Source organism: Ixodes scapularis, unplaced genomic scaffold, assembly GCF_016920785.2.
Source record: "Ixodes scapularis isolate PalLabHiFi unplaced genomic scaffold, ASM1692078v2 PGA_scaffold1__304_contigs__length_218370807, whole genome shotgun sequence".
In the NCBI taxonomy this organism is placed as follows: Eukaryota; Metazoa; Arthropoda; class Arachnida; order Ixodida; family Ixodidae; genus Ixodes; species Ixodes scapularis.
The window spans coordinates 130,305,151-130,332,113 of record NW_024609846.1 but is presented as its reverse complement, the minus strand read 5'-3'; the positions used below and the strand labels follow the sequence as shown (position 1 = coordinate 130,332,113).

General features: G+C 45.0%; 1 non-coding gene across 1 annotated transcript in view; it reads left to right on the top strand.

Annotated features, from left to right (window-relative positions):
• Positions 1–26,963, top strand: part of LOC115322706 — a gene marked incomplete at its 5' end in the record, with an annotated part of 77,939 nt that overhangs the window by 15,388 nt on the left and 35,588 nt on the right. Inside the window, 5 exons of the transcript XR_006077738.1 lie at positions 3,369–3,424; positions 5,365–5,442; positions 6,825–6,918; positions 8,440–8,501; positions 13,409–13,483. This is a non-coding gene — a transcript (uncharacterized LOC115322706). The remainder of the gene's footprint in view (positions 1–3,368; positions 3,425–5,364; positions 5,443–6,824; positions 6,919–8,439; positions 8,502–13,408; positions 13,484–26,963) is intronic.

Below are 26,963 nucleotides of genomic sequence, written 5' to 3'. Positions count from 1 at the left end.
GTGGATGTCTGGCTCGCAGCAACCTGTGACGTCGGGCAGAGCTTCTGGTGGATGTTCTAAAAGGCACGGAGAATGTCATGAAAAGTAACTTGAAAATTCCACCCTCTTGTGTTTTCTAAGCCAAAATGTTTGATATCCAAGGATTACGACAACAAAAATTACTTTTGTTTGGCTAGAGTTTTTATTTAACCATTACTCCTTGTCTGTAGTGCGCCCTACAGTCTAATAACTCTATTTGCGTAATTTCAACTTTGCCCTTTACCCGGTGTTTGGGATCAAATTCCCTTTCCATGTTCTGTCGATGACCTGCGGCAGCAGCCGAGGCACTGTCCATTCTGCTCTACACATATGACAAACAAATGCACGAAGCATTTCGATCTTCACTAAATTTAGCGGGGAAATTTGTCCTCCACATTTATCAGGCATTTTTTCGCTAAACATCCCGGTGTTACGTCACACTGTGACGTCATGATACACCATGACGTCACGTGAAAGTGTGAAGTCAGGCGACCTGATTACGGGACATCACGTCATGCGATACCGTGAGGTCACGTGCAACGGCAACCCTACATGAAACACGTCCGGCGTTGGGGATCCGGTCCGAATCCTAAGAAACATGGCGCTCGGGAATAAGAGCCGTCCCTGTAAACGTTTAGCGTTTCCTTCACCGCACAAGTTGCGTAAAGCACGAAACACATGTACGACGAAACCGTCCGATCCGACGTCCGATCAGGCAATACAACGGTCGGACGCGACTTGTTTGGTCGTGTCGCAACGTCGGAACGGCGTTGCGGCACGCGATGATGCGACCGACTGTGCAGAGGTGGTTCCGTGATCGGAAGGCTGCATGGGCGCGTTCAGTAGCGGCTCCAGGAGTCAAGGAGTCACTGCTCGTTCCGTTAGACGGCAAAAACCGACTTCCGGTGCACGTTACTCCGAGTTTTCGGAGTCAGGCTCTTGTGCACCGTCTCCTGTGCATGAAGAGTGAACGGAGCGCAGCATGACGTAATTCCGGATCGCTGACGAAGTTCCGGCGCTAAAAGAGAGACAAAAAATGGCGGAATAAGTTGCGTCGGTTGCGTCGGTTCTGTCGCGGGTGTGCGGTTTGCTCGCTTTTGTTAATGAAAAGTGCTCAAGGTAGGACGAATCACATTTCTTTTCCAGGTAAGGCTCTTTTCGGAAAATGCATTGGATCGTATTTGATTTGGTTTGAATACGCTAATAAACAACGTAAACGTTCACTTGACGACTTGTCTTGGTCGCCGTTGCACGGAAACTCGGTGAATGTCGACAATAGTCCTGTCCGCGCCGAGCAGAGCAAGGCAGGGTATGAACGTGACTTTGGTACTTTGGTAGCCGGTTGGACACTTACGCAGAGCGTGATCCAGAATAATGTTTTGTTTGCGTAGCTAAATCGGGGTGTACGTTGGCCGACGCTCGCGTCGGCCGACAAAACCTTGATCGCCGAGCGCGGCTCAACTTCCCGTGTGCATACGAATACTATAGAGTGCCTTCATGTGCGCTTTTGTAGGAAGTTCGTTACGAAGGGCAGAACAAACGTATGGCCGTATAAAGGTATCGCAACCGGCGGCGGTGTTTCGCCGAGCTCTTTATTTTGCGTGTGCTGACGACGTTTTTGTCGGTTTTATTTATTTATTTATTTTTATCAGAAGCAGCCTTTGCACCGCCGAAGGGCTCGATCGCATTGGATCGCTTCGAACAGCAGCGCTGATGTGTACAGTCACTCGCTTTTTTTAATCACCTTGTCAAGACTTCTATACCGGCGTCAAATAAAAGCGATCGTACTCGTCATCGTCTGCTTCCATTTTATTCGGAGACCGTCTGGCACAGGAAAGGAAGCGGAAATTGCGTAAAAGCAGCTGAGAAGCCGTGTTTTTCTTTTTATTGTCGTTCAGTAGGCGCTCCGAGGACTCCCACTCGAGTTAAGCGCGAAACACATGTACGACGAAACCGTCCGATCCGACGTCCGACCGCGCAATACGACGGTCGGAGGCGAAGGTTTTCAACGCTCTCCGATGCTACGAAAACCCTCTCCCCCAAGGACATTCCGGCAGTCCGCACGTCGGATCGGACGGTTTCGTCGTACATGTGTTTCGCGCTTTACTCCGTTCGGAGCTGAGATAGCCGCTACTGAACGCGCCCAATGACCACGCAGGTGGCGGGAACGTCATGAGGACGTCACGTTTTGGGGGCTATTCAGGAGCAAGGGTCCAGTTGCGAGTCCCTCTTCCTTTCCTTCGCATTTCCGGCGAGAGGAGGAGAGCCCGCGCACGGCTTTATTCTGCGCTCAAAATGGGAGGGGGAACGCGTGGGGGGCCCGTACCTTCCACTGCATTGCCAAGAAAAGTTGAAGTCAGGCAACACGCACTGGTCACGGAACTGGACGGAGCCGATCGGCACCGTCGGAACGACGCGTGGCAAGCTCGGTCGGAAGCATGTGTCTCGATTAATTGTTTGCGGCGAGTCAGAGCAGCGCTTGGACGTCGGATTGGACGTCGAATCGGACGGTCTCGTCGTGCATGCGATTCGCGCTTAATACCGAAAGCTACATGTCTCCGCCTAAATGTAGCGGTTCGGACCGGATGCTCAAGTTTCGAAGCCTTTCCTTCTCTAATTCGAAAGTTATAAGCTATTTTAAGAAACTTGCAATGAAAGAATGACGGCCCACAAAGTCCGCTAATACGTGGACATGAATGGCGCCGGCCGACCACATTTTCATATTTGAAGATGTCGAAAATTGGTTGTCACTTTTATATCCGATAACGACAAGCTTTAAAAAAGTTTTGGCATCTCGTCTAGACCATTAGCGTTACGTTTGAGCCGGGTCTGAGCGTTCGACGAAACATATATATTTAGGCAGGGGTTCTCAAGTATCGATATTTCGCGAACCCCTTGTGTATCAGCGGAGATGAAGGAGGACCCCGTTCGTGGTGGCGGGAAGTGAAATGTATCGGTTATATATGATAATGACTTATTAAATAGATATATCTAAGGGCTGTGTGAGGTAGACTTCTCTCATTTAAATACACTCGAGCAACCACATCCGAAAATTGGAACGTTTCTTCTCAATTTGAAGAAAAGACAACTTTTATTGCCGGGCTTGACTGACGAGGCAGGGCTTCGCGGACCCAGGATGCCTTGCGCACCCTTTGGTGTTCGCAGACCCCATTTGAGAACCACTGCTATAGTGTATTATCGAGATAAAAAGGGGGTAAAAAAACAGACGAAAACATTGTAATATTTTTTTGTTCCTCAGACACCCGGTAGAAGCATCGTATACTGGACGAACAAGGATCCCACTTACATTTCGTGAGTCTAAATGTGAGCCACTGCTATTTTATCTTCAGATTACAATCCGGAGGATGACCTATGCATGCAGTTGACGACGAAGGTAAATCAGGATGTGAGTTGTGATTTTTATTTTCATTTAACTACCGCACTGTTTATGAAGAAAACCTGAGGGTTGCCTTTTTTGCGGAGCACGCAGATTTCCAATCACCGCAATGGACAGCATGACTCCAGCTGCTTACAGGACAGAGATAACGTCTACGTGCAAAGATACCATCTGTGAAGATTGAATTTGCATGGACAACCGTGTTCTCCATCTGGTTATTCGCTATGTTATTTATGCGCAACGCAATGATTGGCTGTATATGTGTTTTGTGGGAAAGTAGGCGCAAGAGCCTTGTTCATAAATAGTGCGGCTATTACTCGAGTAAATACGGTAGTGGCCACCGAGAACGCATTTGCCCTTCCGGCAGCGCCCCAAAGACCAACCAACTACATTAGGGGGGAACAAATGTGTTGCTAAGAGCTACTCCCTTGGAACGCGGGCTCAAATTATGACTGAATTTACTTCTTGTTGAAAATTTAAAATATTATAACTTATTTCGTGAAAATAAATTAAACTAGAGTGGCACATGTAGATAGCACATGAATAGGTCTACAGGCATATGGTACTTAATAGGCAATATGTATAATGAATCCTAATATACAAGCGGCTCCAAATATGTCACCAAACGTCAAAGAAGCGATGTTTGGCTTTTTTTTTAGCATGAAATATAACAAAGCAGTTGTTTAAATAGAAAAAAAAAGCCATGCGTCTTGTTTGCATTTTTACCTATTTATAACAACCGACAGAACGGAGTACAAAAATCAAGCAGTCTAAAGGTTGCGTTTTTTTTTTTTTGCTCTACTTCAAAATTGTTGTGGAGTGCTTCGTCTCACCAGCGCCGAAGCCAACTGGTGAGAAAAAACACAATCTTCGGCGCCCCACTAGATGACGCTGTGCATTTCGCATATGCGCATATGGTCTATTCAAGGAGTGTCTTTTCACGTGACGGACGAAGGACATATATTCCGGCATTAGCCTCCTCTATGCTCACAAAGCCTGGCAGTTGGACGACGGAGCCATAGAGTGCCCGGTCGCAGATTTGGAGCACGAGGATCTGGCAGCACAGAGCATCAAAGAGCCATTTCTCGAGGAACCTGGACGTCAGCGCACAACTTTTCCAGCGGCGAGGACCCGAAACACACTCGTTCGCTCGGGCGAAGAGTGTTTCGGCGTCTCGCCGCAGCGGGGCGCCAGTCACGTGGCTCTTCTCTCATCCGTTGTCTGCCGCTCCACCTTTCCCATTTGGGCGGCCGCTTCTCGTGGTGATCTGCCAGGCTTTGCCAGTATACAGGAGGCTATGGTCCCGGTGACTCGCGTTCAATTCATAACGTAACGTAAGAAAACGTAAGCAAACGCGCCTGTGTGAACTAGAGTAAGGCATGAACTAACATTTTAGACAAAACCCCGAGACTGGGGGGAAAGAAGGACAACACAACACGAAGTCAACTTTGTGTTGTGCTGTCCTTCTTTCCCCCCAGTCTCGGGGTTTTGTCTAAAATGTTAAACCTTCACCAGCTTGTTTGCGCTCTAACTTTCTGTGCATGAGCTAACCTTTACAGACTTTCGCAAACCTTCTTTTCTCTCTCTCCCCTTAACCCAAATGCGGTTCAGCTACTGAAAAAGGACAGATTCGTAAGAATTGTTTTATGAGCATTTTAAGCGACACAAATAAAAGAGAAACATAGAAGATGATCACAGAGGGCCTCAGTCGTGATTTAGGAAGTTTATAAATTTCCCACTCTAAAAAAAAAAAAGAATCCAATGGAAAAAAAGACGAAAATATTGGCCAATCTTTCTTATTATTAGTAGAAACTATTACCTTCGGCCGCCGTTTGTTTTTCTCTTCCCGCATTTACATCTGCTGTATTGATATTCGATGTTTCGGAGCTGTTAGCGGATGACGACAGCAAAGTGACCAAACTAACTTTGTGCCGTTTTGTTCTCGACAGTTTTTTCCGGTCAGTCGTTGCCAGGTATATTGCCGAGGCTGGGGAGTTCGTCCTTTGAATGACGGAAGACAGTGCGTGGTAAGTATGTTTAATATATACACTAGGGTTCCTTGTTTTCTGAGTTCATTTTTCGCAAAATTCGTTTTTTTTTTTTCGAAGTTTATTTTTTGCCGAAAATTCGGAGTTTATCATAGTTTAATCTCGCATCGTTTTTTATTAAATATAAATAAATAATATCCGGGTGTAAATGTATGTTGGACAAAAAAATAAAATGCGATTGTATCAATTAATATTTTCTTCAGTTGTATTTGCCGTTGGTGCCGTTACTACTGGCAATACTAATTTGTCCTGCGACAAAAGTTGCACACAAGTGTTGCTTCGATAAATGTCGATACCTTAAAATCAATAAACTCCTGGTCCTGGAGGTAGTCGCTGGGAAGCTTGTATTCCTTCCATACTATTCCATCGGCCTACCGCGCGACCGCGCGAGGTGGAGTGGTAAAGGATGCAATAGAGAAGTTTCAACTGTCCCTCTTCCCCACTTTATGCAATCTTTATGCAAGGGAATGACATGAAGGTGTCATTCTCTTTCCCAGTTGGAAGTGAAACGGGGGCTTCGACGCAGGAATCTCCGAAATCCACCCGAAGCCGGACCTCTTTGGCCTTCCAGCCGAGGCGACGGCGGTAGCGAGGTCAACGAGCCGCGGGAAAAAACCAGTAGCAGGTGGCGTGTGACGTCAAATCTGACGAGCACCGACGTCAAAGAAAAGTGGAGGACAGCGGCATTTTTTGACTAAGGAATTTATGACTTGGCACTTAAAAACACACAAAAAATTAAAATTTAATTTTTTTTTAAGTTTTAGGAAGTAAAGTAACGGTAACGTAATTTCGTTACACGTCACTCAAAATAAGTAACGTAAGTACGTTACCCGTTACTTCTTTGGAAAAGTAACGAGTACGTTACTACGTTACCAAAAACAGTAGCGCGTTACCGGTAACGCAGTTACTTGTAACGCGTTACCGCCAACACTGGCTAGAACCCGCGTTTGGTCACTGAGAACGCAATGGTCGTTATCACACCGGGAAATAAAAGGAAGTTTTGCGCATCATTCATGCGCTGCGCGAAGTAGTTCTTACGAGATTTGGTCGTTAAAGAAAGGAACTTTGCTTTTAGCGTTTGATGCTTGTATATGTCTCGATGAAATAACGTAAAAGCTAATCTAAGACGCACCTACATATATTTTAATTCAACCACGAAGGGGAAAGTTAGTAACGTTCCGCAAAAGGCTGGACTTTTTTTCTTATTATACGATTTTTGATAAGGTTACTGGAAGTAGAGAAGGACTTTCGCAGCCTTCTAACTTGCTGCTTCCTCAAACCTCCTGATAATGCTTCCAGCCCTCGATTTATTTTCTTTACATGTGGAACCGAAACCAAGATATATGTATGCTTTGTTATAGTTACGAACGAAGGAGATAAGGTCTGTGTTCGGCAAGAAGAAACGGGTTGTCACGAAGACCGGCGTCTGCAGACTCGGTGTTTGCGTGGAAGCCAGTAAGTATAAAATGAGCCAATTTTCAGCCGCACCCTGTTGGTCATCATGCAATAGTCTAACGTCAGTTAGTCAAGATCAGGGTGTAAGATAGACAGTTGGGGAAACGGCCATAGAAGCGTACCGCAGCGCCTTGACCGGATTGTGTACTCGTCTGCTTGCGGGTACCTCCGATTTGCGACCGATGGCGCTGCGGCGAGAAGAAAAAAATCGGAATCGGATTTGCATGGAACTCTATGGGAGAGTGCGCAAAATAAACCGAGAGCACGACAGTCCTCTATTGAAAATCCACGAGAAACCATCTACGTCAGTTTAGCCGGTCGCCACCGGTCGCCCAACCGGAGTGAGGGTTCGCGGTGCTCCACATAGATGGCGCCACAAAAAAAGAGAAAACCGAGGGGGACACAATCTGGTCGCTCATTTGGCTCTTGTTTTCCCACCTGTCTATCTTACACCCTGGTCAACATGCAGATAGCGCAAATACGCAGCCAGATAACCTGGATCCTAGTATCGTTGAAGTCATCGAGTCGGACTTCTAGCTTCACCAAAACGCTCATTTAACAGTCTGTTACAACGGACGAACTACAGAAGAGGCTGCGCACGCACTCAGTCAGCTCACTGTGCGCTCATTTCCCAATGCGCAGAGGCGATTGAGGCATCAGGCAATACTTTGTTTTTTGTCGGCGCCAAGCTCACAAAAACTCAGAGACGGCCCCTGGCCGCAATCATCGAATCTGATCTCGGGCTCGAAGGTCCGAGTGCCGTGCAAAACTGTGACGCTGTGCTCGTGCCTCGTTCGGTGGCGTGGCCTGCCCAAAAGTTGCCCTTTTTTGCCACCAGCCCCACTAACTAGCAGCCGACCGAGGCGCCTCCTATCCACTGTCCTGGGGCTATAATAACGCCATTTCTCCTCTCCCTGGGAATGCGGGGAGGGAGTCTTTCACGTAGCCCTCACGCTTTGCTAGCCGGGGGCAATTTTCTTTTTGGTCATCTCTTGAACCCGCCATATCGCTGTCTTTGATAGCTCATGCCCACTCAAACGTTCACCGAAGGTGCCGAGGCGCTGCTCAGTTGTGTTCAGAAGTGTCCAGCAGTGTTCAGAAGTTTCCAGCAGTGTTCAGAAGTTTCCAGCAGTGTTCGGAAATTATATCTTGCTGAGTCGAACTTGTCAGCCTTCTAATACGTATTATTAGGAATGAAAATAAAGAAAAAAAACTTTTAGGCAGTGATGGAGAGGAAAAAGCTGAGAGCTCTGCATCATAATAACTGCAACCTAAAGTAAATTAAATCCTTTAAATATTGACTCTAACAATAAGAATTTGTGTTAAACGGAACTCAGTTCAACGTGACGCAGTGATATGAAATCCATAAGTTGTCACTTTGGAGAGCGAGCAACAATACGCGATACATAGCTGAATGAAGATACGGACGTCCCTAACCCTCTAGGTCGATGTTCAAACGATGCTTACCAGTGATCTCAATACCCGAATGTTGGGACAAGATATGCACCGCAAATGTTTCAGATATGACACCCTGGAGGCATCCTAAAGGCTGCAAAGACAGGAACGTGAAGCACGGCGGGAAGGTGAGAACTTCCGTTAATCGTAGTCTACAAGGAACAGCGAAAGAATGATATCTAGATGCTTCTCATTCGACTAATCTTTCTAGTGCAATCGACATGTTCCCAATTTCTTCTAAGCCTTATCGGAAAGGAGATCCAACCATCGAACCACTGGGAGTAAAATTGAGAACTACACCCATAAGGACACGAATTATTTGTTTGTGTTTCTGACGCAACGTTCGGCTGACGTGCACCGAACGTTGCGTCCGCGTTTGGATAAGCGAAGCAACCTAACGAAGCACGTCTCCCAGCCGGACGCTGGAACGGCCACTCATGGCCCGCCTTTGCCCTGCACCCGATCGACGAAGCAAATAGTCCAGAGGCATTGTGCAGTCTTGCGCACGTTAAAGGCTGGTTCACACAGCCCAGTTTAGTAAAGCCACGAAAGCTTACACCACAACTCACCGGGTCATCAATGCCTCATCATTAGAGGGGCACTAAAGCGCTTCTTGATCTCCTCGTTTTGTTATCATGACTCAATCTACGAGCTCTAAATATAATTAAAAAAAAACGAAATTACATTTATGCGCGGCCGATTTGCGTATTAAAAAAGTGATCAAAGATCCCAACACTTACCCTTGGCGCAGAACGGCAGATGGCGCTACCGAACCTTGCTGAATATGGTCGAACGACGGACGGTGCTTTTCAGCCTATTCGAGCATCTTCAACAATAAGGCGTTGTATATCCTGACTTATCCAAATACCGTCATCGTTTGATCTAGAGTTCCTGTATAGGTTCCCTACGGGAGCCAGAGTTGCGCGTCCGTTTTCCACGTGCCGTCGCGCCGCTATTCGCCGAGATCCGATCACGTGAGGAGCCGGATCAAGTCCCTTGCAGCAAAGTAGACGCTGCATGCGCCCCGGCGCATGTTCCCCTGCTTTTGAGCGCACCGCTCGCCTCGAACGCGCGGCGCCGCTATTCGTCGAATTCAGTCACGTGAAGAGCGGGATCAACATGGCCGTGCAGGAAAGACGGTGCTACGGAGATAACGCGCAACTCTGGCTCCCGTAAGGAGCCTATACAGGAACTCTAGTTTGATCGTGCATGCCGCGGGAGCTCCTATCGGATGCTGGTCAGGCGTCGCCATTTCTGGCTCATGGTGCATCCCACATCCAGACGCCTACACTCCTACTGGTCTGCTTTGGCTGCCGGTAATGTGCCGCCGTTTGCAACCACGCTCACATCGGTCTACTGCATGGTCTACTGTACATGCCAGCGACAAACTTGATTGGCGGCGACGCTTCGCCATTTTTGGCTCAAGTGCGTCCCAGCATGCACCAGCTTGGCGGTACTTGTTTATGAAGTTCATCCAGCGCTTTATTCAGTAAAAGAGTGCCTTCATATTCAGTAAGGTTTGGTAGCGCCATCTGTCGTTCATGCGCCCACGGTAATCGTTGGGATCGTTGAGAAATCTTTCTTTATATATACATATTGTGAGGAAGATAAAGGAGAAGTGTCGGCACGGGCGCGGGGCACGCGCCTGGTCGACCGAGGGAGATTCGGATCACACTCAACCGGCGGAACAGTTCCCTTTTGGCCATTCATTGCCATTGTAGTAATCTCATTAAACACCCTCACAATATCCCTTTTGACCATTCATTGCCATTGTAGTAATCTCATTAAACACCCTCACAATATATATATTGTGAGGGTGTTTAATGAGATTACTACAATGGCAATGAATGGCCAAAAGGGAACTGTTCCGCCGGTTGAGTGTGATCCGAATCTCCCTCGGTCGACCAGGCGCGTGCCCCGCGCCCGTGCCGACACTTCTCCTTTATCTTCCTCACAATATGTATATATATGCAAATCGGCCGCTCACAAATGTAATTTCGTTGTTTTTTTTTGTTTTTTTTAAGGATGTTTAGAGTTTGTATATTGAGTCTGACCATAAATCGAGGATCTCAAAAAGCACTTTTGGCTACCAGTTCAAGGAGATAGCCTGGCTCACGACATTTCAGACACGAATGTTTCCTTGAATTGTGCGTAACGTGAAGGTTGGTTCCTACAATTGTGTTGGTTGCGTTCGCAGCAACCGAAACGACAGCAGCGCAAAGGCTCTGGGATAAGTGTCCTCTGTGCACAACGTGGCAAGTGATGTGAAAATTGGTTTCGCGATGTAATCATGAGTCACGGTTGTTCCGGGGTTCTGGTCATTTCTGTTCTTTTGGTTGCATGTGAACGCAACCGTTGAAATGTGTGAATAGACCGATCTCACTAAGCGTTCGGCGCATGCGTGACGCTGCCATAACTTTAGTTCACAGGAGGTAGATGACCGTGCATGCGAGGGCTCGTGCACGCCATCTTGTGCTTAACGCACGCAGAGCTCCAGTGGGGTTGTCGCACGTGCGGAAAGACTAAAGTTCCCTCGATGCATTGCAGTAGCGGTGGAGTGGTGAAACTGGCTGGTGAAATCGGTGGTTGGGTAAACCAGCTTAAAGGCCGGTTCACACAGCACCATATTTTTTTTTATCGTTTTCTTAGGTTACGTTTACGTCATCCAAACATTCGTGCCTTGAATGTCGCGTGCCAGGCTATCTCCAGGAACGGGCACGGATGTCCCGGTGACTTGTGTCGTAAGGAAACTCAAGCTTTCGTAACGTAACGCAAGAAAACGGAGCTGTGTGAACCAGCCTTGACTAAAAAAAGTGATCGACTACAATTACAATTACTCTCGATTAAATAGCATTCAATTAGATTGCTTGATTGCTTGTGAATTAAAAAAAGTAACTCACTTTTTTATTACTTGAGGTATAGGGGATATTCACTCGACGACATAGTTGAGTGCGCTGCTCAAAGCGCATGCTCAGAACGAACTCGCATTAAATAGGCTACTACGACCTCCAATCTTGACGGTGTGGAAAGCACGTTGCAAACGAACCGTTTAAGCTCGCCGTCAACACGGGCTCGGCAGTCGCGCACACAGCTATGGCCGCCAGTGAATTATTAGCGGCGAGATGTTTACGTGGCGCCCTCGTACGGTTACCTGTCGTGACGTCATTACCGGTAAGAACAAGGGTATTTGTAATGAGCATGATGGAAGCTTGAAATCATTGAGCTCTCCAAAGCAACACTGCCAACACCGTCAGAGTTAAAGTTCTTACATTCCCCTTATTTCCGTCGATGAGAAATCCTTTGCTCACGTCATAACCAGAATTCAGCCAATCGTAGCAGGCCGACCACAGCGACTCTTTCGACTGCGCACGTCGCTAATACGAAACGACAGATTTCTCTGGCGGTTTGAAAACGGGCCTTTCATATTGTCCATTATTGGATTAGAATAACCAGATTACAGGCTGGTATACTTACTTTCCAATCGATCGATTTTGGTAGACCATCCTTCTGTACGAAGACATATGGTTCGAGGATTCCGTGGTATGAAACCTGTAGAAACGAAGTACGCCATTTAAAAGGGTAGGGGAAAATGGTAATGGTTACAAGTCATTTTAGTACTTCCAAAGCAATACAAATAATCAAATCGTTACAAAATCACTAAAAATGTAATTGATTCCGAGTAATTTGATTACTTGTAATGAGTACCGTACAAGTCTCTAATGATTAGGGAGTTTTAGGGAACCGTTTTTGCGCATCCGAGACGGCACGATGGGCTCTCCGGTACGAACTGCGCGTGTGCGCATATCTTCTGCTGTAGCACATGCGCAGTTCGTACCGGAGGGCCCACCACAACGTATCGGATGTGCAAAAACGGTTCCCTAAAACTCCCTAGTACCGTACAAGTACAGTACAAGTAAACACCGAGCTGTAGGAAAAGCAAGCTGGACAATGATCCCCCTTATACGTAGTAATCAGTGGACGCCACATTTGTGGGTGCTGTTTAGGGCGCATGCTCAGAACGAACTCACATCAATAGACTGCTAGGACCGGCACTTTCGATGGTGCGGAATGCACGTTGCAAAAAAACTGTGGAAGTTCGCCATCAGCACGCGCTCAGCATTCGCGCACACAGCTATGGCCGCTAGTGAATACTCCCTATATATAATGGGCCTTATCGTTTATCCTTTACCAACTTACAACGATACAGGGTACAACCGTGGGCTCTCTAGGGCTCTCTCTGCTTGAGCCGCCTGGTTGTTGCCGGCTGGCAAATTAAAAAAAAACAAAAAAAAAAAAAACAAAAAAAAAACGGGGTATGACTTTTAACGAATAACATCCCTATATACCTTTCATGTTTGTGTTCTGCCGGGAATAAGCTACATACAGACTTCAAAATAAGGACGGAAAATACGATAGATTAAAAAAAATAGTTTAGCATAGTTTCCCGTTAATATCTGTTTTATTTTTAATAAAATCAAACATACGTCTTTCGTCTGCAGAAAACCAAAACGCCGACCAGTGCACAAATATTGACTGCGTGTCTTCTTTCCGGAAGTGCACGCACAGAGAACCAATATCTGATAGATACGGGGAATGATCCGTGAATCACGAGAGAGATTGCATTTCCACGAAGCCCACACTCAGAGGAGTGACGCAGTACAACGCGTCACTCCTGCGAGTTAATTGTGTCTTTTCCAGTTAAACTAGTAACTGGTTAAACTAGCAATTGGTTTATAAAAGAAACCGAAAGGGTAGGTCCCCGTAAAACAAAATGTCTTGAGTTTGTCTGGGCAAATTTTTTGATGTCATCTATTTTCCAGGGAAATGTGTGGAACAAAATAGGTGATAAAAATTGAAAGACAAGCGAAAGATTACACCTGCTCGAATTGTGATCATGCTAAATTTTATTCACGGTGTGCGTTCTTTTTTCCGCTAGTTCCTACCGTTTGATACCTATGGTTCAGCATCCTGTTTGTCATGGAGACATCAGCGACCTTTGGGAACGGAAGCCAGTAACTGCGTGCTTCTTTCACAGATTCTTGCCGAGAACTGCACCAGCTTCTGCGATAATGGAGTCAAAGAAGAACGTGAGGAAGGAACTATTTGCGTGGTATTCCCATTCTTGACAGTAATTCAATTTGCGCATACACAGTGGCGGATGAATAGATGCAGTGTCTTTGGATTTTGCCATTTAATTTGACCGCGTGTCTCATCCCGATACATTTAATAAAATTCTGTGTATCCTTAAAAAATACTTAAATAAAAAAAAAAGTTTTTTTTTAGAGCCTACATGGGACAGGTACTTTTTAAAATTTTCTACGAAAAGTACTTATTTTTTCGCGCAATATTTACGCTGTTAGACGCAATTTAGGTGGAGATTACGGCCCGCTGTAATCGCCGCCCACAGATCAGTGGCCCCGCCCATTACTACTGGATTGGCTTGGCTGCTCGTCCGAACACGCTCGCAAGCCTATAGTGTCTCCCTGTCTCGACGTCCGGTGCATCTATAGTCTGGTGCCTGACAGCGCCTGCTAGTCGTGCGGGCAGACGCGTGGCAGCTTCCGGCATCGTCTGCTATTCCACCACCGTTTGTCATCGTCTGCAACGCCCGCAAGACGCGGCCGGCCATGGAAGCGGCGCGTCGGCGTCCGCCATAGCCCGGGTCCGTCTGCTATTGCGCCCCCGTCTCAAGACGTCTGCAACGCTCGCAGGACTCGACCATGAAAGCGCGTTTTAGCGTTCCATCTCACACAAGCCACTGTTAAATACAAGCGTCTGCTAACGTCTGTCGGTATGCGCTAGAAAGCGACCGAGAGGACTAAAAAAAGTCCTCTCGGTCGCTTTTTCAGAAAGATGAAAAGAGTGTCTTTCCAGCTTTTTTGTTCTTGTTATTTTTTTTCTATGGCATCCGCGAGCAAGGTGGGGGAGCGTCATGACGTACAATTAAAACGAGACCTAAAAATATTCGCTTTGGCGGGCCATGCGCGCTGCAAAACTTGAGAGCTACATGCCTTTTGAAGCGACGCGCGTCACTACTGCGTGATGCACGTAAAAGAACCCAGGCTATCGGTTGTACTGCCCTGGCTAAATTCCTCATCCACAGCTGAGATACAAGACGCCTACTTATTCTGAGCTTCTGGCTGTATAAACAAACACACAGAATTATTATTAAGCAAAATGACGGGAACATACCTAAACAAACTTGATCCGAGGCGAACGCCCGCGATTGCCTCCAGCCAAAAGGCTCGCAAATTGGTACCTGTATAGGTAAGAGCTGCGGGGACACTTTACGGGAACCGACATCTGTATTCTGCATCAACACGCGGAAACGAACAAATCAAGCCGGATCAATCAAAATAGTTGATGTGGGACGCTAGGCTTAATTAGGCCTGACACGAAAACAAGCAGCCTCACAGCGCTTCCCAAAGCGCGTAGTTGACACAGTTATTTTCTGCAAGCTATAGGTTGGTCGAGGAGATCTTCCTCTAAACACGTCGGTGAACGCAAAACGACTCGCACTCATAAAAGTAGACGAGCTCAACAAGGTACGCTCGTTGAGCGCGCCGTCACGCCGGCAGCCATGTTTGTTATCGTTCGTAACCAAAGCGGAAAAGGCAACCTCGGAATAGTTTTGAAAACAATAATGACTTTATCTAGATTATTTATTTATGAAACGTAGAAAAAAATATTGTCGATAAAAATCCTATGACGGCACGGAAAAACAATTTTGCAACGAACATTTCCCACGTCAAATATCGCTCTAAACAATGGGAGCCGAGAAACGGTGCTTAGCCCAAATTCGTCTTTCGTTACGCGGGCGGGGCCTAGACCACGCCTACCTCCACCTAAATTGCGTCAAACAGCGTAAACATTGCTCTTTTTGTTTTGTAAAAAAAAAAAAAAAAAAAAAGATTACATGAAATTATGTGTCCCATCTAGACCCCATAAAAAAACTTTTTAGTGTAAAGTGTTAAGCGGAAGGTGTTAAAGTGTTAACAATCATCAGAATTTATTTCTGTCATTTCTAGAAGCATATATACGATTGGTAGAAAACAGTTTGTGCGTTGAACAATGCAATATCAAATACCTTTATCAGACATATCAGGAGTGCATAAAAAGATCTTCTCTTAGACGGAGACAAAATCAATCATTTTACCGTTGATACAATTATCTGTTTAGATATACGGGCATACAACAATAATGAAAAATAAATAAAACATACATGAATTCTAAAGCTATGTCGTTTAACGATAAATAGAAACAACCAAAGGCAAGACTATATATAGGATGTTTTTTCTAGCCTTTAAATATTTTTTTAAAGCCGTAAAACCCACAGAAAGTAAACCAGATTTATTTGAATTTAATCGGATCTATTTCGTATAAATGAGATTTATTTCATTTTAATAAGATTAATATGATTTTGAATCATTGTAGGTAGGAAATAATTAGTCTTTCTTTACTAGATCTATATTTAAACATTACAAATTGATTGATCAATTTGTCCGATCATTAAAAAATACGGAAAAAATAGTCACTCTAAATTTAAAGCACAGTCTAATTAACAACCTCTTATTTTTGATATGCTAGAACAAAAGCTTTATTCACTTTTTTTCGCGTTATGATTAGCTTGCAATAGCACATTACGTAGCTGACAGATCAGTGGAATATAAGAAAGAAAAAAAAAGATAAACGTTGTCACTTGCTCAGAAAAGCAGCGCCTGTTGCTCGTGTTCTTCAGGTATAGATATATCTGGCTTGATAATTTTTTATTTAATATTTATATACAGAACAAATGCCCACAAAAAGCGTAAAATGATAAACGAAAAGTTTCAGAATCATTCTTGTGGGAATTGTTTGATATAAATCATCACATGCACATTTAAATCACAATTTAAATTATCTCGATTTTCATTCTCCACCCTGGACATAATATAGGGGGGGGGGGGGGGGGTTAATTGTCACGATAAGGGAAATGAAATAACTAAAATTTGATAATTAAATTTTTATTTGGTAAAAATCACCAGATTGCTACAATTAGGAGTTTGCTGAGCGTCATCAAAATCTGCTATATGTCAATCAATTTTAGAATGATGAGCGGATGATAAGCGTGCGATGGTGTTATCATCCGCGTTTTCTCCCTCCAGCCTTGTGCCTGTTGCATGAGTGGCAACTTCAGCGCTCCACCACGCTACGTTCGTGCTCCAAACCTGCCTATAATTTACTGCTTTAGTGATTTCTAAGGATACTGAGCAAGTTTCCGATTGGAACCATATGTATATTGTCACTAATTAAAAAGCTATTAAACAAATTCTTTACTCCGTTCACCTTAAGCTGCGACTAGAAGCTCCGCCTTCAGCGCGAGCTTTCTGCCCTTGCTAACACAATTAGTGTGAACGCGCAGGCACGCGCAACCAAAGCACCGTGGAAGCCAGCGAGCTCGCGCTGAAGGCGCAGCTTCTAGTCTCAGCTTAAAGGTGCCCTGAGGAGGTTTCCGAGATTGCCTGAATATGTCGATAACTGACTCTGCGGGCTCTAAGCATCCTAGACATCAATAAATCATAACAATGTGTGGCCGATTTCCCTATTTAAAAAAAAACCATGAGCCATTCAACCTTGTGAAGGTGAATTACCAGCGAAGCTGTTTAGCACGCGACACAGACGTGACACAGCATTTAGCGTATGCTCCATTAAAGTTTTCCAATTTAGCAGCATGATACCTGCGTCTTTTTGATGCGTTCTCCGCCCCGCGACGTTCGTCGTCTCGTCTGGTTTGCCGCGTACGCTTGACGTTTTAGACACGATCTCCATCGGTGGTGTTTGCCGCCAGCCGCCGCCGCTAACATTCTTGGTGCCGTTCCCGGCGTTGCTCTTCGCAGGCGCGTTGCTCTTCAGGAGTACTGGCTATACCAAGGAGGTTAGAAGTACTAGGAGGGGGCACGTTGCAATATCGGTGAAGCCTAGTCATAAAAAGTTTAAACGATTCTGTGCCCAGCGTGACCGCAGATCTCCCTGGCGATTGGTGCGCGTGACATGTCACGTGTGAAATGGATGGTTGATTGTAGAAGGACTCCTTGCAGGCTTGCGCGCGCTCCGTCCGGTAGGTTTTATCAGATCGAAGGCTAGACTGTGGTGTATTCTAGTAGCCTATAGTAAGACGAAGGCTAGCTACGGTCACGTGATGTGGTCACGTTGGCATGGTGAGTGAGGAGAGTAAGGAGGAAATTGAGAAAGAGGAGAGGCGTCAAGGGAGCATGGCTTGTGGAGGCTACGCGGCCGACGTCATGCCCTCTCCTACCCTTCTATTCTCCATGGGCTATACACTCCGTGCGACGCGACTGGCGCGCCGCCGCGCGGCCGGTACCGAAGGTAGGCAGTGAGCACCCCAGAGAAAACGAAACCGAAACCACGCCGCGTACGTTGGTACGCGTTGAAGTCGGAGTGGTGCTGTTGCGCTGGGTCCACAGCATGAAGTGCTGCCTGTGCTGCGTCATTAAGTGCTTCAATAGTTATGCGTCGTATCTCGGGGGGACAAAGTTTCACAGCTTTTCACCTCGCCGATGTTTTGTGGGACAGCGACAACGATGGAGTACCACGCGAGAAATTTGGTCTCCCGATCATGTCTGCCACTGTGTCGGCACGGCTGACATATTCTATACACTGCCGCTTTGCGCTCTGCGTTTGTTTTTGTACCATTAACGCCTACATGTGTCAGCGCCGATGGGACGAACTGAAATGCCATCCCACACCCGCGGGTAAGCAGTGCCAATTTCGTTGGAGGAATGCCCTCCAAAAAAGTTTCGTCCCCATCGTACGTGTCGATGATATTTCCGGACAAATATGGCACGCAATCTGTACTTTATGAAGAAAGATTTGAACGGTAAAGAAAGTGACAAATATAAATCTAAAGAAAACAACCATGAAACTCGGAATCACTGGAGAATCGGCGTTTGAGTATGGAAGTTTATGTGGTGTGCTTTCTTTCTTGGTCAGCCTCCTTTTGAATGTGGAAACACTGACACCCCGAGTTCTGTAGACAACATTTTTTTTTCTCGGCTTTAGAGCCACCTAACGCAAAGTGGTTCGAACTGGAAGTACCGTCCACTGGTCCCTTCCTACCTGTAAAGTGTGCACCTCCCACGATGAGTGATATTTTCTGACAGCCTTTGACGGTCAAAGCCAGTTCCCATTTAGTTACTCCGCCCAAACTAAATTTCCACTTGGTTTCGCTATGCCAACTATTTTTGTTATAATAAGTGTTGTGCCAAGTGACGGTCATGTCAAAGTACCTGTGGGCCGAAAATCAGCACCTCGCATAACACGTTATTACACAACAGCTGACCGCAAAAGCCCTTGGCGGCCAAACCGTGTGTTGGCCGACAACTTCGTTTTCTCGGCTTCGGAACCACCTTTCGTAAAGTTGTTTCAATTGGAAGTACAGTCCACTAGTCCCTTCCTACCTCTATCTCCACCTCCCCCGACCAATGATATTGTCTTGACAGCCTTTTCATGGTCAAAACCGGTTCCCCTTGAGTTACGCCGCCCAAACCAAATTTTCACCTGGTTCTCTATGCCACCTTTTTTTTTTGTATAATAAGTGCTGTGTCATGTTACTGTCAAGTCCAAGCACCTGTGTGCCCAAATCTGCACTTTGCACAGCCCGCTATAACACAACATTTTGGGTCCAATATTAGATATACCGTACAGCTTTATTTCTTTATTCGTTAGAAACAACTTTCACACCTGCTGTCTTAATGAAACTTGGCACACTTCGTGCAGAAACTTAGTGGACATCTCACTCGCCTCCAATATCATCGTTCCAGCAGTCCTACGTTTACAGCGACGAGCGAAATAAATTTCCCACTCAGAGCAATTACGGTGGCGGCCGTCTTGCTTTTCGGAAAATTGCTCCAACTCTTTTTTTGGCCGCAACTAGAGAAATCCCCCCGAATAACGACTAAAACTCAATATATAAGAAAAGGAGAACAGCTAAATGCCCTTCTTAGGTCTGCCCCAGCACCCATGCAACGCCAACATCAACGTATCGGCTCAAAAAGCAAAAGTTTCGTCCGTGCGCGCTTCCGCCGCCACAGCTTGGCATGCGAAAAGGCGCCGTAGGCTGCTGGACGCGCCTCACAGTCGAACGCTAGCTCCTCCGCTAGCGGCGCTGCGCGCGTTTTTCAAAGCGCCCCCTACAGTTCCCGCACGGAGTGTATACACGGCCTCCACATTACGACGAGAGAAGTGAAATAAACATGGCTGTATATACCCAAGCATCAAGGAGAATGCCGGGAATGGTGTTCCACGCGCCGCACGCGCCGGCGTCTGCAGCAGTAACTGTTCTAAAGCAAAAGCCTACACTCTAAAAAAAAAACGTGCCAACTAGCACCTTTTAGGGTTCTTTCGCTTGTCCAATGGGCGGCACCGTTAAAGGTGCAGAAAAGAACCCACAAAAAAGGGTTCTTTCTAATGAACCCTATTTCGGGGCTCTTTTCGGATCGTTTATTGGTTCTTCTTAATGAACCCTATTTTTGGTTCTTTTCAGAACGCTTCTGGGTTCTATTTAACGAACCCTATTTCGGGGGTCTTCTAAGATCCTTTTTTGGTTCTTCCTAATCAACCCTATTTCGGGTTCTTTCCCGAACCCTTTTCGGTGCTCATGATGAACCCCATTTCGGGTTCTTTCCAGAACCCTTTCTGGTGCTCTTAATGAACCCTCTTTCGGGTTCTTTCCAGAACCCTTTTTGATGCTCTTAGTGAACCCTATTTCAGGGTTCTTTTCGTATCCTTTATTGGTTCTTCTTAATGAACCCTATTCGGGTTCTTTTCAGAACGCTTCTGGGTTCTATTTAACGAACCCTATTTCGGGGGTCTTCTAAGATCCTTTTTTGGTTCTTCCTAATCAACCCTATTTCGGGTTCTTTCCCGAACCCTTTTCGGTGCTCATGATGAACCCCATTTCGGGTTCTTTCCAGAACCCTTTCTGGTGCTCTTAATGAACCCTCTTTCGGGTTCTTTCCAGAACCCTTTTTGATGCTCTTAGTGAACCCTATTTCAGGGTTCTTTTCGTATCCTTTATTGGTTCTTCTTAATGAACCCTATTCGGGTTCTTTTCAGAACGCTTCTGGGTTCTATTTAACGAACCCTATTTCGGGGGTCTTCTAAGATCCTTTTTTGGTTCTTCCTAATCAACCCTATTTCGGGTTCTTTCCCGAACCCTTTTCGGTGCTCATGATGAACCCCATTTCGGGTTCTTTCCAGAACCCTTTCTGGTGCTCTTAATGAACCCTCTTTCGGGTTCTTTCCAGAACCCTTTTTGATGCTCTTAGTGAACCCTATTGCAGGGTTCTTTTCGTATCCTTTATTGGTTCTTCTTAATGAACCCTATTCGGGTTCTTTTCAGAACGCTTCTGGGTTCTATTTAACGAACCCTATTTCGGGGGTCTTCTAAGATCCTTTTTTGGTTCTTCCTAATCAACCCTATTTCGGGTTCTTTCCCGAACCCTTTTCGGTGCTCATGATGAACCCCATTTCGGGTTCTTTCCAGAACCCTTTCTGGTGCTCTTAATGAACCCTCTTTCGGGTTCTTTCCAGAACCCTTTTTGATGCTCTTAGTGAACCCTATTTCAGGGTTCTTTTCGTATCCTTTATTGGTTCTTCTTAATGAACCCTATTTTTGGTTCTTTTCAGAACGCTTCTGGGTTCTATTTAACGAACCCTATTTCGGGGGTCTTCTAAGATCCTTTTTTGGTTCTTCCTAATCAACCCTATTTCGGGTTCTTTCCCGAACCCTTTTCGGTGCTCATGATGAACCCCATTTCGGGTTCTTTCCAGAACCCTTTCTGGTGCTCTTAATGAACCCTCTTTCGGGTTCTTTCCAGAACCCTTTTTGATGCTCTTAGTGAACCCTATTTCAGGGTTCTTTTCGTATCCTTTATTGGTTCTTCTTAATGAACCCTATTCGGGTTCTTTCCAGAACCCTCCTTCGTGCTCTTAATGAACCTTATTTCAAGGTTCTTTACGGATCCTTCTTTGGTTTTTCTTTATGAACCCTATTTCATGTTTTATTCGGAACCTTTCTTGGTTCTTTAAATCAATCCCGAGTTCTTTAGATTATGTTAGCGTTATTTTAGTAAACCATATTTTGTATTTCTAACCCTCTTTTATGACAAATCGTTTTTTTTTTCACATTCCTAGTTAGTTTTAGTAAATCGAATTTTGTATTTCTTACTCCACAAGGTGATTTTTTTTCTATCAACCAAAGTGTCTTTAGATTGCTCATTAATCGCTAGCACTGGGCCTTTTCGGCAGGTTGACAAACATCAGTCTGGCCAGCGTTAACACAGTTCATTCCTGTAGGTAATTAACTAGGTGACAGGCAGAAAAGTAAAGATCATGTCCATTCATATACTTTATTGAGGTCGCGAAAATTGGTTCTTCTGTTCGCAGTAAAAAAACTAACAAAATTTAAAACAGTTTTAAGACGAGACGGGTATCACTGCCAGCAATGGGCACACAGTTTCTACTGTCGTTCTGATGCCGCTCACTGTCAGGACACCGTCCAAAAAGATGTCAAATTTATTTTCCTGGAGATGGATAAGTGGCATCAGTGTCTGGACTTCCTAGAACAAGAAAGCAAGAATATAAACACATGTATTTTCCTCTGTATAATAATGCTGCGAGTTACTCATTCGCCGCTCTTTCAGATCAATTATAATTGTATAGGTTTCACTAAACATTTCATTTCTCGTTTAGCCTTACGCTCTAAAACATACCCGCAGATGTGATTTCCTTTAAAACATTTAGTGGGTCAATCATGTGCGATCTAGAGAGATCGCGGCCAGCGGATGACGAAGCGTCCCCTTCGAAGCCCCTTCGCTACAACACTGTAAAAGCGAAAAATGGCACGCAGCATCAAGTGTTCCCTTTCCAAGCAAGAAGTAGTAAAGGAAGAAAATCGGAAGTCGATGAGTTACAATATATGTACAGTATACACGTAAAACAATGCCCACCGTGCCACCGCATTTTCTCTGCTCTTAAAAATGCCCGTGGGTCCACTTCTCCTGAGAATACTCGAGGGGCCGATCAATGCAATCTACGAAGAAAGCTCGGCCAATGGAAAAGCTGAAAATATGTTTTGACTTAAAAATGAAGTCTGTAACGTGACAATGAGCATGAAGTCAGTACGTGAAACGTCATGCTCAGTGACATCTCTCGCTTCATTCATATGTCTAAACATGCTTTGGCCTTTTTATTCGCCGAGCTCTCTTCGTGGATTGGTGTGATTGGCTTCTCGAGAATTCTGCGGGAAAGTAGATGCACAGGAATTTTAAGCATGCTTCAAGAAACGTTGGTTTTACCCATATTTCATGCTTCTTGCCCTGTAGTCAGTAACAGGTTAAGAAAAAAATCTACAAGCTGGAGAGGAGGAAGCGAACAGGAGCTTGTAGGAAAGAGGAGAAACCTTCTCTCCATTTCAAGCGTCCGTCGGCTTTCTTCTTTTAGGTTTTTCTTAACCTGTCATTGACTTTCCTCGCTAATATTTTCTTTAAATTATTTTCAGAAAATAAAGCAATGATTTGCTTTATATTACTAGCTTGTATATTGAAAATATAACCCTGACAAGCTTGCATTACCGTCTGTGACAATGGACTATACTCGGGGGTGACTTGGGCAACTTTTTTGTCAATGTAATCGAAGTTAAAAACGCCCGCGCATCTTGAGCGCCAATCAAGGCTATGCAAACGCACTCTTCACTTCAGAAACGCCACAGAAAGTTCTTTCCGAGTGTAAGTTAACCCGGTCTTAAACGAATGGCCCCGATAAACGGTCATCAGTTCGTAATGAGGTAGTAAGTTAACCCAGCATATTTATGGTGGCCGAAGGTAAACCTCTGTGCCGTCGCAGTCTGAAACTTGTCATTGATTACAAAAACACCGACTAAAGTGTACCTTCAAGCAGCTCTTCGAGGTTCAGAGCGACGTTCTTTTCCTTTGAGGAACACCTGTGTAGAAGCTGTAAATCCCTCCCTCTTGGCTCTCATGTCCTCCGGATGTCTTTGCCGAACGGCAGTTTAACGTCTTGTAGTAACTGAAAAATAAACAACGAGTAGAGAGTGTTGCTGGTTTACAAAAGTACATTTATGCGCTATAGATTTGTACACACGGATTGTTTACACACACACACACACACACACACACACACACACATATATATATATATATATATATATATATATATATATATTAACTAAATGACCACTTACTTTCACTATAGTGGAGTAGGGCTGGGGGTCAATTAAAATAATTTCGATTTATGTTTTTTTATATTGATTAATTAATCAATTTATAGGTCGCGCTGATCTCCGGGCATGATATTGTATCTCAGGAAAGGCCTAAAACAACCGATGTTTTCTTTGACAAGTTTTTACTACATCTTATAATGGGTACTACACAGCAACTTGTCATTGTGCCTCATACAGAAGTAAGGCATGGCAAACATTTAAAATAAAATATCCGTACACATTCGTACAATAACATGTAGGAGCTGTGCAACGATTTTAACGTTGAAAGAATTGGCATTTTCTGCTTTTGATATTGTTCACTGTGTCACAAATGGCAGAAAACACACCTCCTTTCATCGCAATGTTGCGATTCCGCCGCATAATAGCGAGGCAAAACTTGGAATATTTCCCGACCTGCAGCCACGAGCGGCGGCCATGAGAAACAAGCGGCGTGACGTCACTTGGGTCGTTGTAAGAAAGATAGCAAGTTGTGCGAATACCTGCTCGATAAAAGGTAACTCTTTTTACAAATCTTGTCGTTCCAACATATATATAAATGCGTCAACACCCTGGTATCATCGACAACTTTTATTATACGGAGTTTTAGTGGCGCCATCTATCCTAGGTCCACAAAACCGCGAACAGCCGCCAGAAGCCGGAGGGGGAGGGGGACAGCGCCGGACGGGCAAGGACGGGTGGTCACGCGGTCGGCAGCGGATGAGTTCTCGCTGCTCGCTGATGGCTCTAAAGAGAGAACTTTTCCGGAACTCCGCGCCTACTCTAGTGACGTCACTGTGCACGTGACCCGGAAGACGATGCACGAGTTGAGAGGCGGCAAAAACCTGGATCTTTTTCATTTTTTTAAGTAAAAACTAGGGTATCCAGGCAAAATCTGTTTTCTGTAGTTCACTGCAGAAGTGTCAGGCATCAACTTCCACAATTATTTAAGCAAAGCCCTGAAATTGTTGCACAGCTCCTTTAAATAGCAACTTGCCATTGGGCCTCATACACAAGGAAAGGATGGCAAACATTTAAAATAAAATATTTGTACGTTATTTTTTAAACTTCAAAACCACTCTAGATAATAATCATATAAAGCACTTAAGTAGCCATGAGAGACAATTGTGTTATAAACACACAAAAAGAGTAAAATGAGTATTCTTCTTACTTTTTTTGTTTATAAGACTTTTCGTAACTCTAAATTCAACCAATATGCCGATTAAACTCACTTGATTGAGAGTAAAACAATAGTTAATGAATCGGAATGTTAAGTAATTCATTGCCTAGCCTTATTACGAGGTAAAATTATATCATTTAGCAGGTATCCAAAGCCTTTATCTCGTTCACAGGCGATAAAACGGGTAGTAAGGAACTTTTGAAGTTCTGATGACCTGTAAAAATCGCGAAAATTTATGACTAAATATAAAGAAGACAATATTTAATCACCATTCCGGGAATCGTCATTGCCGGAAATTCCTCAAGGACTGTGAGGACTCCAGCCTCGCTGAGGATCAATTCTTGGCTAGACTGAAACGTCCGCATCATGCGGTCTTGTATCAGGTCGACGTTCAGAGGCACTTTAGTTATCTCTTCTTTCATGAGCAAGACATGACGGCGAACGCTCACGGCGTCTTCATATTTGTCAGTACCAACGAATCCCTAAAACAAAAACAATTTGTTACGTTGATGCGCCGTTTACGCATGTAAGCTATTTACATAATAGTTGCAGCACTGACTATAGGACCAAGTAAAACAGTTATTTGTATCAAACATACGTCCACATTTGTGCAAACATAAAATGCACAAAAAGTTCGCGCTTGTCGATTTCCGCACAACACTCCGAGAGCCAATTGTTGCAACCTGCGAAGTCCGCTCAGCGAATGACGACGCGGAACATACGTTTAGACCAAGAAATGCAGTCTGCACTGTTACATTAAGCAATGCAAGCGGGACGTTTTAAATTCCTTAATGTCACAGCGCAGACTACATCTTTGGGTCTAACCAAATGCTCGGCATCGTCATTAGTTGAGCGGTGCCGTAAACTGCAGTGACTGGCTCTCGGAGTGTCATGTACCTGGCCGGTCAAAAAACAGAAACGTTTACAGCACCTATTCGCTCGCGTTTATTGGGGCCACAAATACGGATATATTAGCTAATTAAAGCCCGGTAACATAAGCTTTTACATTTACGGAGAGATATCATTGCTCATTTGATTCGCGCTGTAAATTCGAAGTTTTCTTCTTGAGATCTTTCTGGCGGAAAGCTTGAACTCAGTATTTTGTCATATTATATAAAGTCAGTATTGTAGTAATGAGATCAGTGTTCGCTTCAAAAACGTTTTTTTCTTGTGTAGTTTAATATACAAGACTGTCAAAATATTGTGTTTTTTTTTTTGCAACGTGCTTGTTTGGACAACTTTAAGCCAAAATAGCATAAAAACAAATTTCAAACGACAAGTTGCTTAATTAATAAGAAGCCGCCCCCTGTCCTACTTATTCTGCCTATGCATCAGACAATTTCCGGCCATATTGAGCACTACTGTACTTATAGCAATTTTCAAGATAAATTACAAATACTGCCTGATTAAGAAAAAGTTTTACCTTGAAATGATGAACAGGCCGATTGCAGTTCGTTTTCAAAAAGCCACCTGCAGACGTTTCCAATCGTCCATGTGCTCACGTCCGCTGACATGTTGCAAGTGATGGCTAAGAGGAAAGGGAGGAAGGTACTTCCTTCTAGAGCTTCAAACCCAAAGGGAGAGGAGGTCAAACATTGTTCCGATCCTCCACTCGTACGAGCGAGTGCTGGCACTCCCTCGAGCAACGAAGCTAGATCCTGTTGGCTCTATTGACCTTCAGCGACCCATCCCTGTCCACCGCTAAGCTGACAGCGTGGTGGGAGCTACGTGCTTGCCGAACCAATTAGTAGCCTGGTTTTTATCACCTGACAGATTTCTCAGCGGTTGTGATCACGTGGTACAAGACAGAAGGTTCACTGGTCAAACGAGCATGACGATTCCACCGAACTGTCAGCCTAGTGGTGAGCAGATTAGCCCCCGAAACGTCGCTTTTCCGTCCCTGTCTGCCAGGAAACAGGGCGATCACATCACCAAGCATGCCCGACAACCGTCGGTAAAATTGTTGGCGGTTTACTCTTTTGCCCAAAAGAAACACAAAATAAACAAGAGCGAAATTCTCGATTCGGTGTGACACCTTCCGGCAACGGAAACAAGCAACAAATTGTGTTGAGTAACGCGTGTTGGCCTATTTGGTGGCTGAGCGACTTTTGTGCCGGCAATACGACAACGCAC